We start from the raw sequence: 15,861 nt of genomic DNA, 5'->3' as shown, positions 1-15,861 counted from the left end.
AATCTTATTTACAAAAGGAGGGGCAATTGCCCCACCTTGCCCAACCCTGTGCACCCCAGTTACCTTGGGATATATGATACTGAAATCGGAAGCCACAATCTTGGATTTCGAAATGGCGTCGGATATCGATTTTCAGTCTCTAGAAGTCATCCCGATTCAAAAAGAAATACCTGCACACTAATAATTACCTAATCTTACACGTTACGGAATCCATCTTTGACAAAAAAGGATGAGACGTAAACAAACATGTCATGTAAAATTAAGTGCTCCGAGACTGAAAAGTTTGAAAGTACGTTTTGATTTAGTTGAACTTCGCGTCTTTTATGACTAAATTTTATGTCAAAATTGACGCTCGTGTATGTCAGTCTCGAAACACCTAAATTTACATTATTTTTTCTAAGTGTGTGCGTTTTATATCTTCCTACCCTATAAATGAATCGTTAACGCCGAATTCATAGATACATTTGATGTTTTCTGCGCGATAGGACGAAAATGACCGATTTGGCCGAAATAACTTTTTACCCTACATTACTTAAATGACACGTTAACAGGGAATGTAAGAAGCAGATCATTGCATGTGATGCATTTGCCGTTTGATTTGCGTGGATATCCTAAAATCACATAACATTTATTGAATTTCCTACAAAGACACCTGAACACTCAAAGGTGTCGAAAACTAATTTGGTTAATTTACATTTCGACCCCACTGCCCGTGTAACAGAGATGGTTGTGCGTTAGAAGGGTACAACTAAAATCGCTTGCAGCAGTAACCTACCCTAGGTACATACTAGCTGATGGTGTTGGAGTGGAATTGACACACTATGCCAACATGCAAATATTGCCTCAACAAACGAAGAGCATTGTTTCCCTCGATGGTTGGATTCCGCACTATGCTGTTTCGATGCGGCTGGGGTTGCAATGTGTCGTTCTGATTGCTATTTTGTTTGCATGCTCATATGATCCCGGTCGGTGCTTGCATATATGCTCATGTCACGGGGCCTCTTCCATGTTTTGCGTTGCTACACGGTAAGAAAAAAGTGCCCAAAGGCAAGTTCTTTTCACTCATCTAGGCACTATAGTGTAGGTAAAGCGGGTGCAAGTAGTTTTCATTTAGTTGTTCGCAATTTGTGTGGAATTTTTCACTAGCTTTCTACCCAAAAGTGAGCTAGTTGTACTCAAAAGTGGGTAAATATGATTATACTCAACGTTGGGTTCCCACACTTTACTACCCCTTTTAGGTGGTTTTGCTCCTCCGTTTTTGACAACATTAGAAGGAGAAAAGGAGACAAGCTAGTCAAAAGTGGGTAAAAGTGAACTGGCCGTTGGGTACTTATTTCTTACCGTGTACAGAACATAGTGAACGTCTCACTAACTGGCAAGGTTGCCAAAAATACAGCTTAATCTGTATTTCTAGAGTTTTTAGAACAAATAATTTTTTTTTGTTTGACACAGATTACACAGATAGCACAGTTGATGCATTTAATTGACCACTTGGTCAAGCAGTTTTGGCGTGACTTTCTACCAGCGATTTCACAAAACTGGACCAAATAATTTCTAATTTTTTATGAAACGCACAAATGTTGGCTTCTTTTCTCGAGATTCTAGAAGAAAAAATCTCAAAATAATGTTTTATTTCAAAGTTCGAGTGGTAGTAAACGTCATTTTAAGTGCTCAAATAAAGTGGTTAATTAACCACTTCATTCGAGCAGTTAAAATTACGTTTAATACCACTCGAACTTTGAAATAAAACATTATTTTGAGATTTTGTCTTCTAGAACCACGAAAAAAATAGCCAACATTTGTGCGTTTCATAAAAAAAAATGGAATTTAGTTGGTCCAGTTTTGTGAAATCGCTGGTAGAAAGTCACGCCAAAACTGCTTGACAAAGTGGTCAATTGGGGATGAGCATTCCAAAAGAATACTTAATTTGTTTAAAAAAACAAAACTTTTGTATTCGCATCAGTCCAATTTTCTCCTTATCACCTATTTGATTTGCCTTGTTAAGGCAAAAGCAGTATGAGAACTGTCGGAGACGCAGTCTCTTTTGTTATGGCTATTTTGTTTTGTTATACTTTTTACCATTTTCATGTCTATCAGAAACATAGTGCAATATAAAAAATTTAAGAAATTTGGATTTGGATTTAATTCATAATTTATTACAGATATCATCACAGATTTTCTGTTAATCTGGCAACCCTGCTGACTGTCAGCAAAGGGCGTGTGTTTTTCAAAGAGATGCATGTCTTCGTGTACTGCGTTTTTTTTCAGCCGTTGTGCCTTTGAAAGTTTCTTTACTGTGTTGGAGGAAAAAAGGACCCATTCAGGATAACAATGGATTTATGCTAGTGACTTGGGACGAAAATTGAAAACTAGCAGGAAAAAGAAGAAATGACGTTGAATAAACGCAACGAAGTCTGTCCTTCGTGCGACAGGAGTGGATTGACGCGAAAACAAATTTCCTCTATCTGAAAAGCAAATTTGTTTTTACTTCGTACATTCCGAACATGGTTCGACCAAGTTTTCCATTGCACATCGATGAGCATGAGCAATGATACTTTTTTTCTCAACATTGTTGCTTGTATCTTGGAGATTCCTGTGCATTGACCCGTGCAACGATGATACTGATGCCATTATGATTTTTTGAACAAGTATCATGTTGTCCTTTGTCCTTTGGCAGTGAATACCATGAAAGGCTACTTTTATTCACATCGATGAATTCAAATACGCTTATCGTTGGAAACAGAACCGAAGGTTCAACAATTCTTAACTCGAAACGTTTATGATAAACTGAAAGTAATCAACGGTAATTCTTACTGAACTGATTGAAATGTTATTGAATAGGGTAAGGTTCTGATAACTTAATGGTTCAGAAATAAAGCAATTCAAGCTTATTTTGGAAATAGATCATTTCACAAAATGGCAGGAGCCTCTCAGAACGTATGATATTGATGTTGTTTCTCAAGCGAACCCCACACGTTTCAATATATTGACGCAAAGGGGAATTATTGACAATAATATTGATGATGTGAGTACATAAATATTGTCAATACCGATGTATTGATGTCAATATAGAATGTATTGACAATACGATTATTGTCAATAAAAGCTATCGTGTAGGGTTCACTTCACAATGCAATGATTAAGCTACTATCTTCTGTCATTTTTGTAACTGAAAAATCAGTTCGTGAAGCGTTTTGTTAAGAATCAAGACACCGTCACTCAATTCACATTCGTCTTCTTTTTGAAATATTCTTCAATCATCATCATTACACATTACACTACACATTCATTCTCACACTAGCCATCCGAAACTTTAAAACAAGTATTTCCTGATTTTTCATCGAGTTTCGATTGCCATCCATTGACGGCAATCGAATGTGCAGGAAGGCAGCTTGCACACCTGCGTAGGATATCTCACCCATTCAACACACATAGGCCGGGACCAACGGCTTTAATTCCCTTCCGAAGGAAGACGTGACCAGAGATTTTTAAGCCTCAGAAAAATCCCACCGTCCTCGGCTGGGATTGAACCCAAACCCATTGGGGTGAGAAAGCAGTCACGCTTACCATTACACCACCGGCGCCGGCTACATCACAGACTTGCATCTGTTTTGTTTTTGGTCAACACAGCTGACGTGTTGACAGAACGAGGAAAATACAACTGGTGAAAAAATGCATTAACGAAATTTTTTGCTTGACGATATTTTATGAAGAATTTTCTTTTAAGAGTTATGTAGGTTTGTCTGTGGTAGGGTTAACTACCCCATTTCCGGCCTATTAAGCACAACCCGCACTTAGTATTTCTTAATCTAGCGCAGTTTAGCACCAGAAGGAATGTTATTATTACTGATTACTTCCAAATTTATTTACCTTTCCGTACGTACCGTAAGATTTGATAAAGAGAAACCAATCGTTGAGATATTGTCAAAAGTCTAACACTGCTTCTTGAAATATAAAGTCTATTTTGTTAAACCCACCACAGGTGTGTTCCAGTAAAAATTCAATTTTTGGAGACATAAGTCAAAATCATCAAATTTCCATTAGAATTGTGATGATTCCGATTTGTACCAGCAGCAATAGCAGCATAAAGGGTGATACGGTCAAAATTTGGTCAATATCAACTTGACGTATTTCTTTCAATTTTGCATTTAAAAAACCTGAACACCCCTCATTTTGAAGGTGTGTGTGTGTAGAATGTTGCTCCTATTTTGATTTTGGAATTCACTCTTCAGTTGTCAAAATGCCGTCCAAGCAAGAAGAGCAGCGTATCAAAATTTTGCTCGCGCATCGCGAAAATCCGAGCTACTCGCACGCAAAGTTGGCAAAATCGCTAAAAGTTGCCAAATCAACCGTTACAAATGTAATTAAAGTGTTTGGGGAACGTTTGTCGACAGCTAGGAAGTCTGGATCGGGGGGAAATCGAAAACCGGAAGCCGCTGAGACGACAAAGAGAGTTGCCGGTAGTTTCAAGCGAAACCCTAACCTCTCTCTCCGAGATGCCGCAAATAAGCTGGGTGTATCGTCTACAACCGTGCATCGAGCCAAAAAACGAGCCGGACTATCGACTTACAAGAAGGTAGTGACTCCAAATCGCGATGATAAACAAAATACGACGGCCAAAGCGCGATCCCGGAGGCTGTACACGACGATGCTGACGAAGTTTGACTGCGTGGTAATGGACGACGAAACCTACGTCAAAGCCGACTACAAGCAGCTTCCGGGACAGGAGTTTTATACGGCAAAAGGAAGGGGAAAGGTAGCAGATGTTTTCAAGCACATGAAACTGTCAAAGTTCGCATAGAAATATCTGGTTTGGCAAGCCATCTGTACCTGTGGCTTGAAAAGCAGCATTTTCATAGCTTCCGGGACTGTCAACCAAGAAATTTACGTGAAAGAGTGTTTGAATAAACGTCTGCTGCCTTTCCTGAAGAAACACGGTTGTTCCGTACTGTTTTGGCCGGATTTGGCATCTTGCCATTACGGTAAAAAGGCCATGGAGTGGTACGCCGCCAACAACGTGCAGGTGGTTCCCAAGGACAAGAACCCTCCCAACACGCCAGAGCTCCGCCCAATTGAGAAATACTGGGCTATTGTCAAGCGGAACCTAAAGAAGACCAAAAAAACTGCTAAGGGCGAGCAGCAGTTCAAGGCAAACTGGCTTTCTGCGGCGAAGAAGGTGGACAAGGTGGCTGTACAAAATCTGATGGCAGGGGTCAAGCGTAAGGCCCGGCAATTCGGATTTGGAAAAGCGGAAGCCTAACTGAATATTTTTCCTGAATTTTATACTAATTGAACTTGAAAAAGAAATTTAATTTGATTTTTTAAATAAACGATTTCACCGATTTACACGCGTTTTCCCTTGACCAAATTTTGACCGTATCACCTTTACATAGCTCCATTTACTAGCTGAAAATTGTTACCAACAGGCATAGATGAAGAATTTAAAGATTGTGAGCTGTTTGTACCTATGGGAGCGTTTCCTACCTGTCACTTAGAATCAGATTGTAGGATCGCTTTGCGAGTCTTACATTGGCGAAAATTGAATTTATGGTTTTCACAACAATTTGAACATTTCAATTTCTTAGGATCTTCCTTCACAGGACAGTCGTCATTTGCGTGAGAGGAATCCTCACAATCCATGTATTTAACAGGCATGTATTTTTTTTTAACTTTATTAGAGAGATTTTTAGCTGTTGGCTAGTTCATCTCTATAAAATGGGAGGCCCCAGAGGGGGGTTCTGCTAGAAATTTTTTTCACGGAGTTGGCTACAATGTACCCACATGTACTCAAATAGAAGCAATTTAAAACAGATTCCAGTAAAAAGACTAACAATACAGGCAGGTACATCAAAGTTGGGTAGGGTTTTGAAAGAGATCGGAGCTCCACCGTAGGAGGGGTAATCCCCCGTCCGGTAGAGATGTACCGTCAGCCAAAAGAAAGTTAAAAGGACCTAAATGTTTGTAACGGTAGACATTTTCGTTAGATTATATTTTTGTAACTTGTTCTTATTTATTTTCAAATATCCATTCTTAAATTAATCGTCGTTCAATTTGTAATATTAACTTAAATGGACTGAAAGTAAGCTAAATGAAACGAATTGTAGTTTGCAACTTGTATGCAAGTCAGTTGCCTACGCGTAAAGAGGTTAGCGAAACGTATTGCTTACGTAGCTTCTCCGAAGAGTTTCACCATTCGTGTTTTTCGTTACTCGGATAGAGAAAACCGAATGGGATAGTTCTGAGAGTTGTTAGAGTTGAACAAGATAGACAGACCGAGTTCGATTGAAGAGGGAAAGAGATACTTCATTTGATCTCTCACGATCGTAACTAATGAAATCCGTTGAACTTCCATTTCCGGTAATCATGCCTTGGGACTTTTCTGAGGAAATTCAGTAATCGCCTCTTTCACTTTGATCCTGACTGTGATAGAAGAAGGGCGCGATTCTGTAGTTTTTTCCGCGGTGTGATTGGTTAGTAGTAGAAAACGTGAAGTGTCCTCAGATGTTTTTTTTTTTTTTTTTTTTTGTTTATTAATTTATTTGATAAGGCTCAACCGAATTAACTTAACAGAGCCGAGGATTCTTGGTCACTATACAATACATCTTAAAGCTATAGTCAAAAGGTACAACACAATAAACACTTTATCTTCCGCTGTCCAAAAAGCCTCCTCCTTTAGAACTGGAGCCACTTCCAGTAGTTTCATTGTATGGCAAATTGTTGTACGCCAACGAGGGTCAGAGCGCGTCCATTGCAGCAATGGACGCAAAATGTGGTCAGCACTCACACACTCATCACGAAACGGTTGCTTTCCAAAGTCGACGACGCATCGACCGAAAGAACTGCTGATGAAGAACAATGAGGAGGACCACACAATGGTTGCTGCCGAGTAAACAGACGATCGCGTAGCACACATCGAGAGTGGCCTGCTTTTGTCGACAGCCGAGTGAACACTGTCCTCAGATGTATTTTAATCGATTCTATGTTCCCCGTATAGGCTAAAGCTAGATAGCATTATAGTGTTGTAATTGTTGTGCGAGAGTTGTGTAAGCGTTCCAGATAACGGCAAGGTAAAACCAATTTACGAAATTTGTGTGTGCCGATAATAGGTTAATTTTGTCGTTTGCACGGTCAACGACTTTCCGCGTGTTCGCTTTCTATAGGATTCAACAGCCAACCAAGCGACCGTTGTCAATAGCGCTGCCTCGCACCGCGGCTTTGTTTATTGTCGCCAACCCTTACCACGCTCGGGTATCAAAGCTTCCCGGTTGCCTATCCGAAGGGAGTTGCCTACGTTACCAAGGCACTCCGGCTAACGTCCAGCAAGCCACCATCCGCTGACTGAGTTCGGCAACTAAGAAACTTCAAGCGCAGTAGGAGGACATCAGCCGTCGTTGCAACGACGGCATCGGTCGGGCGAAAGCCCGTAAAGCTCGCCAACGTAAGCTTCAAATCCTGTAAGTAGCGAACCCACACTTGCATGCAAGGCCGTTAGCACGGACACAGAATGATAGCGCGCTAGGCGAATAGTCCATCGACCGCACTAGTCAGATAGAAAGATAGAAGGGAACAGTAGTTAGGCCGGCCAGAACCAAGATTGTAGATATGTGAATAAAAAACCCTATAGATAAACTAAATAAAAGTAGAATGTTCACTCCCAAAATAAATCAGTGTTCAGTGTTAGAAAGTTTTGATTGAGAGAGTCTGAAGGTTATTTCACGTTTCGTTCATCATGTTTAGTCTTTTTCCGTTGAATTTGTTGTGTTACTCGTCTTCTAAATCAAGCTCGAGTTGATGGGTCAGAGGGATTGCTTCCTGTGATGATACCCCTGTTCGGATTGGTTTTCGGGTTTGGAAGTTTTTCGGACTCGGTAGTTAGGATCTTGGGATTTCGGTGGGTATGCTCTCTCCTTTCTTGAGTCACTCGGCTCAGTTGGTCTTGTTCCCGACACTGTTGACGAATTTGAGAACTGGCTCATTTGGCCAGTATCTAGCCGGGCATCGTGAAACACGACAGGTGGTCCTCTTCGGAGGTGGCGCTTAAGCCATCCGTTTATGAAACCTATCGGGAACAAACAACAGCACCGTAGCTGCCTCGGGGCCGCTACATGTTGTTGTATAACCCAGCGTCCTTGAGGAAATAAATAACTGTCGCTAAAGTGGAAGGTTCGTCACCCAGTATGACCCTAATGCTGTTGGGAAGTGCGTACTGCTCCCGTAGTTGTTGGTATTGCGGACACAGGCATAGGATGTGTTCCACCGATGCTGTGGTTCCGCAAACGTAGCACATTCTGTGGAACTGCGTCCCACCAAAACTATGTGAGATCCTTGTATGGCCTGTCCTAAGACGAGAAACCATCTTCTGGTCCCGTAGTTTCGACATATCTGTCCACTTGCTCGTCGTTCCTTTGATTCTTCGGATGAAGAGGGATTGGGATTGACACCACTCTGCTTCCCAGGCTTCCCACATTTTGCTGACTATCCATCGCTTTATGTCCTGTAGTGGTACTTCGTTGGTGTAACGGGGGCCAGCTGGTTCAGACCCTGCCAGGCTGTCGGCTTCGCTGTTTCCTGGGATACCGCAGTGCCCAGGGATCCAGGAAAACACCGTGTTCGGAGGTGTGGCCTCCACAATACCCTGTATCCAGGGGTGAGTCATGGTCTCCGATGTAAGGGCTTGTATCACACTATACGAATCGGATAGCACCAGTATGGGCCTGTCCGAGGGTGTTGTAACGGCAACAAAGATGGCCGCAGCTTCGGCGGAGAAAACCGAGCATTGTGGCGGTAGGCTGCTACTCATCGGTGCTGAAATTCCGGCAACTCCAATTCCGACCCCAGCTCGGGAAAGCGATCCGTCTGTGTATATGTGGGCATGGGTTGGGTAGTCCGAGCCTAGCAGTTCGGCTATTGTTCTCTTCAGCGCTGCAGTTATCTCCAGCCTTGAACCTGCTTTTTATCCGACTCTCGATTTTTGGTGGAGGTATGTGCCAACTTTTGTCTCCGTACCAGTGGACCTTGGCCACTGGTGGGAGCTCCGCATTGGCAGTCATGCGGAGGAGTCTGTTTCCCTCATCGAGGAGAAAGATCCTGTCATTTCCGGAGGTCATTGCGGTAAAGACAGCGGCGTTCGTTGCAATTGCTGCGGTTATACGATGGCGGAAGGGAAGAATACCCGCTTCGATGCATGCGGCATCGGCAGGCGTTGACGGAAGAAGACCGGAGACAATCCGAACGTAGGTGTTAAAAGTTGGTGCTAGTATCTGCACGAGCTTTTCGGTGGCGATGCACGTCATCTCAAGACCGTACAGTAGTCGACTATCGATGACGGCTCTTGCAACCCGGAAACGAGTGTCGCGATTGTTAGACCGGTGGGGGCAAGAGATAGTGCGAATCAAGTTGATCCTACTGCGGCAGTCGTTCTTGATCGCCTTAAAGTGCTGCTCGAAGTTGCGGGACCGGTCAACAAGTACCCCCAGAATATGGACCATCTTCTTCAGTGGAATGGGCTGGCTTTGAACTTCAATAGGTGGCCCACTGACACGGTGCCGGGATGGACACACGTGGCACCTGACGCTTTTGGTGGCCGAAAGCTGGAAACCTACCGCGCTGGCCCACCTGGCTTCAGCGGAGACTGCTGCCTGGGCCTTGATCCTGTTACGTGCTGCTGTTGGGCCGGTAGTTACGATAAGTACATCGTCTGCATACACGAAAATGTAAACATTTTTCGGCAGTCCTCCAAAAACTCCGTTCATGGCCACAAGGAAGAGGGTAACGGCGATAACTGAACCTTGTGGGACGCCCGTCTCTTCTCTGAAAATCTGGGACCTCGTGTTGCCAACTGCGACTCTGAAAGAGCGATCGGTCAAGAAATTTTTGATGAAGTGGACCCCAGTTGACAAGCTGCTCTAAGACGAGGGGCGTCCACGTCCTGTTGAAGGCCTTCGATATATCCAACGAGACGATCTCGGTGTGGAGACCGCTATCGTTGGCACTCTTGAGGACCTCCCCTAATGTTGCAAAATAAGTTGACGTTCCGTACCCTTTACGGAAGGCGTGCTGTCGATGGTCTAGCAGGTTTTCGGCTTCAAGGAAATGCTTTAGCCTCCTGTTGACCATTCGCTCCAGGACCTTGGCCATACAGCATGTCAAGGCTATTGGTCGGAACTTGCTAGCTTCACGGGTGGTTTCATTGGCTTTTGGGATGGGAATGACTAAGCTCTCTTTCCACGACGCTGGATACGAGTTGGTGAGCCAGAGCTTGTTGAAAAGCTCCAGCATCCGTAGCTGGCCTGGCGTTGGTAACCTCTTGAGTAGAGGGTACCCGATTTCGTCGGGACCCGCCGACTTTCCGTTGCTGCAGCGAAGGGCATGCTGCAATTCCTGCCAGAAGAATGCCTGGTTGATTTCCGAGTTTCCAGCGTCAGAAGAAACAGAAAAGCTTGCAATGGATGACGTCGAAGGCTTAGCTTTCCGCTTGAATTCGTCTTCGTACTTCTCGATAGCTGCGAGATCGGCAAAGTACGAGCCGAGTTCGTCCGCTACAATTGCAGGGTCAGAAACAGCTTCACCGTTAATCTGTACACTGAAAACGTATTTTCGTTATATCTCTGAAAACCGTTTCGTAAAAATGAATATCGTACATACAACACATCTTTCATAAATGGTACGAAACATTCGTTTTTCCTGTCATCTGGGGTAATGTCAATATTACGCCTTATTCGTATAATATACAAATACATCTTCGTACAATCAAACCAACAACTGCGCTTATTGTCTCCTAAAGTGCTAATTGTGTGTGGGAGATGGGATATTTTTTTTTAGAAATATTGTCGGTTTGACCAATACATGCAAGCTACCACAATGAATCAAATTACTCGTCGCGGTGGTTTTATGTCAGAGAAAAAAAATACATGCAAGCAGCAGAAAAAGCAAGCGAAATAGAATTACCGTTCCATGAGTGCTTGTTATTTGCCTTTAGCTCTACTAATTCCCGTAGCACAGATAAAGCGATAGATAAAGCACAGATCTGACGATCGCAAGGTTCATGTGTCGAGTCCAGCCTGAAGCCTATTTTTATTTTTTTGTCATGTTTATACCTTCCAATGATGAAGCTATTTTTACCCATCCTCACTAACACACTCCACATTTTTCGGTTTCCACAACCAACACTTGTGACCCGCTGGTTGGGTGTAGTGATAGCGAGTGTGGCAGTTCTAACGAAACTAGTTTCATACAATGTACAAATCCATTTCGTTGCAGAAAACAACTAATAAATTCGTAGAACAAACGAGCGATTTCGTTGAATAAACGAAATTTTATTTTCAGTGTACGTGGAGCGGTGTCATGCGCCGTTTCCCACTGAGGGCGTTGACTTGCCTCCATAAGTCGGCTGAAGACTGTGACGAATTCATTCCTTCCAGAAAGTCCATCCAGCTAGTTCGTTTGGCGACACGGATTTCTTGCCGGCATTGATTGTGCGACTCATGGCAGTGACGGAGAGCGTCCTCGCGGTCGGGATGTCCGATAGGAAGGCGCTTTACACGGCGAAGTGCTTTACGCCGGGCTTTAACGGCTTTCCTCGTATCTTCATTACACCAGCGTAGCGCTTTTCACCCCCGGAACGCTGCTGGTCTTTGGGATGGTTGCTGTTGCTGCTTCGTATACCACTTCTGAAAAGTCTTCAATGTTGTTCGGATTACGCTGTAGTAACAAGGACTGAAAGGCTTCACCATAGCTATCCCAGTCCGCTTGTTCATAGCGCCATCAGGGCCTCCATGTTGTCATCGGGAAGATGGCGGTCGAAAGATGAACTTTGATGTGCTAGTGGTCACTACCATAGAGATCCGTGCTCGTGCTCCACTGAGTTTTTCCGGTTAAGCAGCGGCTGACAGCAGAGACGTCGATGGCAAAAGTATGCCGCCCGTTAAAGTACGTGGGCATACCGTCATTCAGGATCACCATGTCTTCCTTCTCGAAAATATCGACCAGAGTAACACCTCGAGGGTCGGAGCGGGGGCAGCCCCAGCTTGGGTGGTGCCCGTTCAGATCCCCAACCAGGATGCGCGGTTCCGGTAGTTTAGCTATGGCTTCGCTGAGTTGATTGTGCAGGTTTGGCAGCCGTCCGCATGGCAGGTATGCACATGCGACGGAGATGTTCGCCGGTGCCGCCAGCTGGACACCAAGTATGGGAAGCTCGGAGTCCATATCGACAACCTGGAAAGGTATCGTCTTCGAAACCCCGATGGCCACGGAGTGCCGGCAGTTGTTTCCCCGTTTTGTTGTCCACGTATACTTACCGCCTAGAGAGCGGTTCATTTGGTCTGTTGTCGCTTTGTTAGGGCATGTAGCAATTACATAGCAATGATTTTGTTCAGTGACCCAATCCCACTTCACTCGGACATGGAGCATAAGGCTAGCTTTTTCTAAGGCCTTAAGGTTGTTTAGTTCACTAGACTTGAAGTCTAGAAATCCCGTCGTACATTTTGTTTGATTGGAATGACTCAACTCTATTGGAATATAAATTTGTCATTCATTTCTACTCGGGATATGAAATCCCAAAAGTCAGAAGAGAGGGAGAACGAATTCTCTCACCACACAATTGGGCATAGGCAAGTGAAATAGACCGCGTGGATTGTAAAGTTGTATATAACACTAGATAGGACAGTGAAATGTATAAGATCCATAAGAAACACAGTGAATTTATCCTCATTTTGTATCTGCAAACGGTTGACGCAATAAAGACTGCGTAAGGCAATTTATTCACAGAAACTACTTTTTGAAAGCTGATCCGAAACTGGAAGAAGTCATTGCTCTTTTAGGTTGAGAACATGTTGGTGAGTATACTGATTATGATAGAGGTGCACTTCATAATTAGAAAGGTGCAGTCTCTGCCAACAAACTCCAAGTAATTTTCTCAATTCATCTTTGATCCGATCCAGGGATTCACCAATGAGCGGACTTTTCAAGACAACCTTGAACAGACGTTCAGTTTTGGTGTCGTAAGTGAAAAAATTATGTTGCTTCTCAGTAAGATACTGGAAGAGATATCCCTACAAGGTTTCAACCAACACATGGCATTCACACCGACGGGCAATTAGAACTGAAAAATTGGATTTAACGAAGTTCAAAAGTGCTATTCTAAGAGCATGAAAATCAGAAGTGGTTACCACAAAAGAGGGGACCTTTTCTTCTTGGCATTCAGTCGGGAATGTTTAATTGAATTTTGCCAGGGTGATAGATCATTCTCATCATCCGTAAGCAAATCAAATTGATTTTTCAAATAAATTTCATCAGAAGGGGGATCAAGAGATTGCGCTTTCCTTTTGCGTTTATGTGCCATGGCGGCAGAAGAAAGTCGATTTTCAAGCAGATTACTATAAGAATCCGAAGGATCTAAGTGGAATTTTCCAAATCGATGTCCAAGCAGGATTACCTCGGGTAGTGTCCAAACAAGGATCGAAGAGTCAAACATGGTATAACATTTGCAGGTATTTTCTTTTTTCTTTATTAGAATGACTTTTTGTTAGTAATATTTAGCACTAAGATAGTTGTTACTTTTCATCAATGGAGAAGAAAGAGGATGTCTTCTAGATTTCAAATATAGGTTATATTTTAATATCCTGCCAGAAGAATAGCATTTTTTTTTAGCATTTAGGTAACATTACAGAATGTAGTTTGTCGCTTACGTTAAGTCAATTCTCTCCTGGCTACTTCCTTCCCTAACTACTTTCTGCGACCAGAGCTGCTGGGTCTTAGGATAAATTTACAAGTATTTCACGTTTTAGTTAGCATTAATTCTCTCTACCTTTGGTTCGATTCAGAGCTACCTTTAGCTCGATTTGGAGAACAGCACATTTAGGTTAAGTTCAACAGATGTTATTTAGCATGTAATCTACAATGGAATATTGAGTTCGTTTTGAAAAAAATTTCATATTTAATATCATTATCCTTACTTGGCTTTAATCACTAATTTTATTGAATTAATCTTAGTTCAACAAGTAATTTAAGAAAATAATCAATCTGAACTTCACTGATTCATCGGATGACAATGACTTTTTGGCTTCAATTCATATGTTATCGTCTATGCCGTTGCGTCTGTCATCCTACTTCATAGGCTTACACCATCTGGGAGCACGGATATTCAGGAGCGACACAACACCGAGGGGTTGTAGCAATAGTAGTATCACTTCCTTGAGCAAAGAGCAAATAGATCCGCACAGCAAGAGAGCATGATGCAGACTGATTGTACACATACAAGTTTGTTCTTTACTTTATGGTTATGTGGTAAAACAAATAGTTGTTCGGGACCCTCAGGGGATTCAAAAAGGTGTCAAATAAATGGTTAAAAAAAGCTATATTTTCAAGTGGTGAAAAATGTAGCGACGCATTTTCTTTTGTTATAAAGTTTCACACCGTGATACTGAGGGAATGCCCGGAACATTCAACTCACAAGCAAATCCACATTTGACAAAATTGAGTCTAATATGCTCCAACGCTCGACAGTTTTTAATTCTAAAAATATCTGGAGATCGACTGGAAAGTATCAAGTTGAGAAGAGCTTAGTGTAGACCAGCGGTTCTCAAACTTTTTTCGATTGCGACCCACTTTAAAAAAAATATAAGTTCACGACCCACCAATACTGAATACAGATGTTTTAAGACCAAAATTACTTTAAAATTTCCAAACTGGCTTTATGCATTCCAAAAAATACATTCAACTCTGCCACACACCGTTCATGTTAATTTCTGCGAGATATAGCGCACATAAAATTAACGCTAGATTTGGCATAAATTTACGCGATATTTCGTGTAAATTTAAGCGCAATATCGCATAAATTAGCAATATTGTATGCCAGGTTGCTGGTTATGTCAAGTATAGCACAAAATTAAACGAAGGGAGGTTTTACGCGAAAGTTAAAATTCAGAATTTTTTTCTGTGTGTAATAGCAATTTGTTATTTTATCGTTTCAGCTGTTCGAAAACCAGGTAAAATTTAACCGACATCGGTGATCTTAATACAGTGCAGAACGTCCGAATTTTGAAAATGACCACCAAATAACTAGAAGCTAGCTTTATGTGACCAAAATGGCATCAAAACAAATCTCTCTAACTTTTATAAAAAAATTAATAATGACATCTGAAATGTCACAATGGTCCTAAAACGCCAAATAATGCCCAAATAAAAAGTAAAAAATCTCTTAAAATATCCAAACTGGCAATAAAATTGACCTTGATGGCGTGAAAACGGTTGAATAGTCTTGAAATTTTTGAAAGCTAAATTGATAGTCCAGAAAACGCCAAAAAATCCTAAAAATCTCCCAAATAAACCATTAATTACAACATGGAATGAAAAATTGTAAATGATTTTAAAGTATTCAAGAAAATATGATTCAATTCATTTGGTTGAAAATTGAGTTAAATTTTCGTAATCGTTAACTTATTTTAACGATAATAATTAGAAAAACTTAAAACCAATAGAATGTTATTTTAATAACATTTGGATTATCCCAACATAATTTTTAATTCAGATTAATTTTTAAAAAATGGTGAATTCTGAATTTTAACTATCGCGTAAAATTTCCCCTCGTTTAATTTTGAACTACAGTTGGCATAAACAACGAAATCGTTTACAAGTTTGCATACAATATTACTATTTTAAGCGATATTGCGCTTAAATTCCACGGAATATCGTTTAAATTTACGCCAAATCTAGCGTTAATTTTATATGCGCTACATCTAGCAGAAATTTACAAGAATTTTTCAAACGATGCACCGGTGGGTCGCGAACCATAGATTGAGAAACGCTGGTTTAGACTTTTCAATCTGCTTCCATTTGATTTTTTTCATTCACAAATTGATATCT

General features: G+C 41.8%; 1 protein-coding gene across 1 annotated transcript in view; it reads right to left on the bottom strand.

Annotated features, from left to right (window-relative positions):
- The window catches only part of LOC135700600 (uncharacterized), a 521,944-nt gene that overhangs the window by 330,976 nt on the left and 175,107 nt on the right, over positions 1-15,861 (bottom strand). The window lies entirely within an intron of this gene.

Source organism: Ochlerotatus camptorhynchus, unplaced genomic scaffold (assembly GCF_037179485.1).
Source record: "Ochlerotatus camptorhynchus isolate MF236.1 unplaced genomic scaffold, CSIRO-AGI_Acam_v1.1 ptg000139l, whole genome shotgun sequence".
NCBI lineage: Eukaryota > Metazoa > Arthropoda > Insecta > Diptera > Culicidae > Ochlerotatus > Ochlerotatus camptorhynchus.
This window is presented reverse-complemented; position numbering and strand designations above follow the sequence as displayed.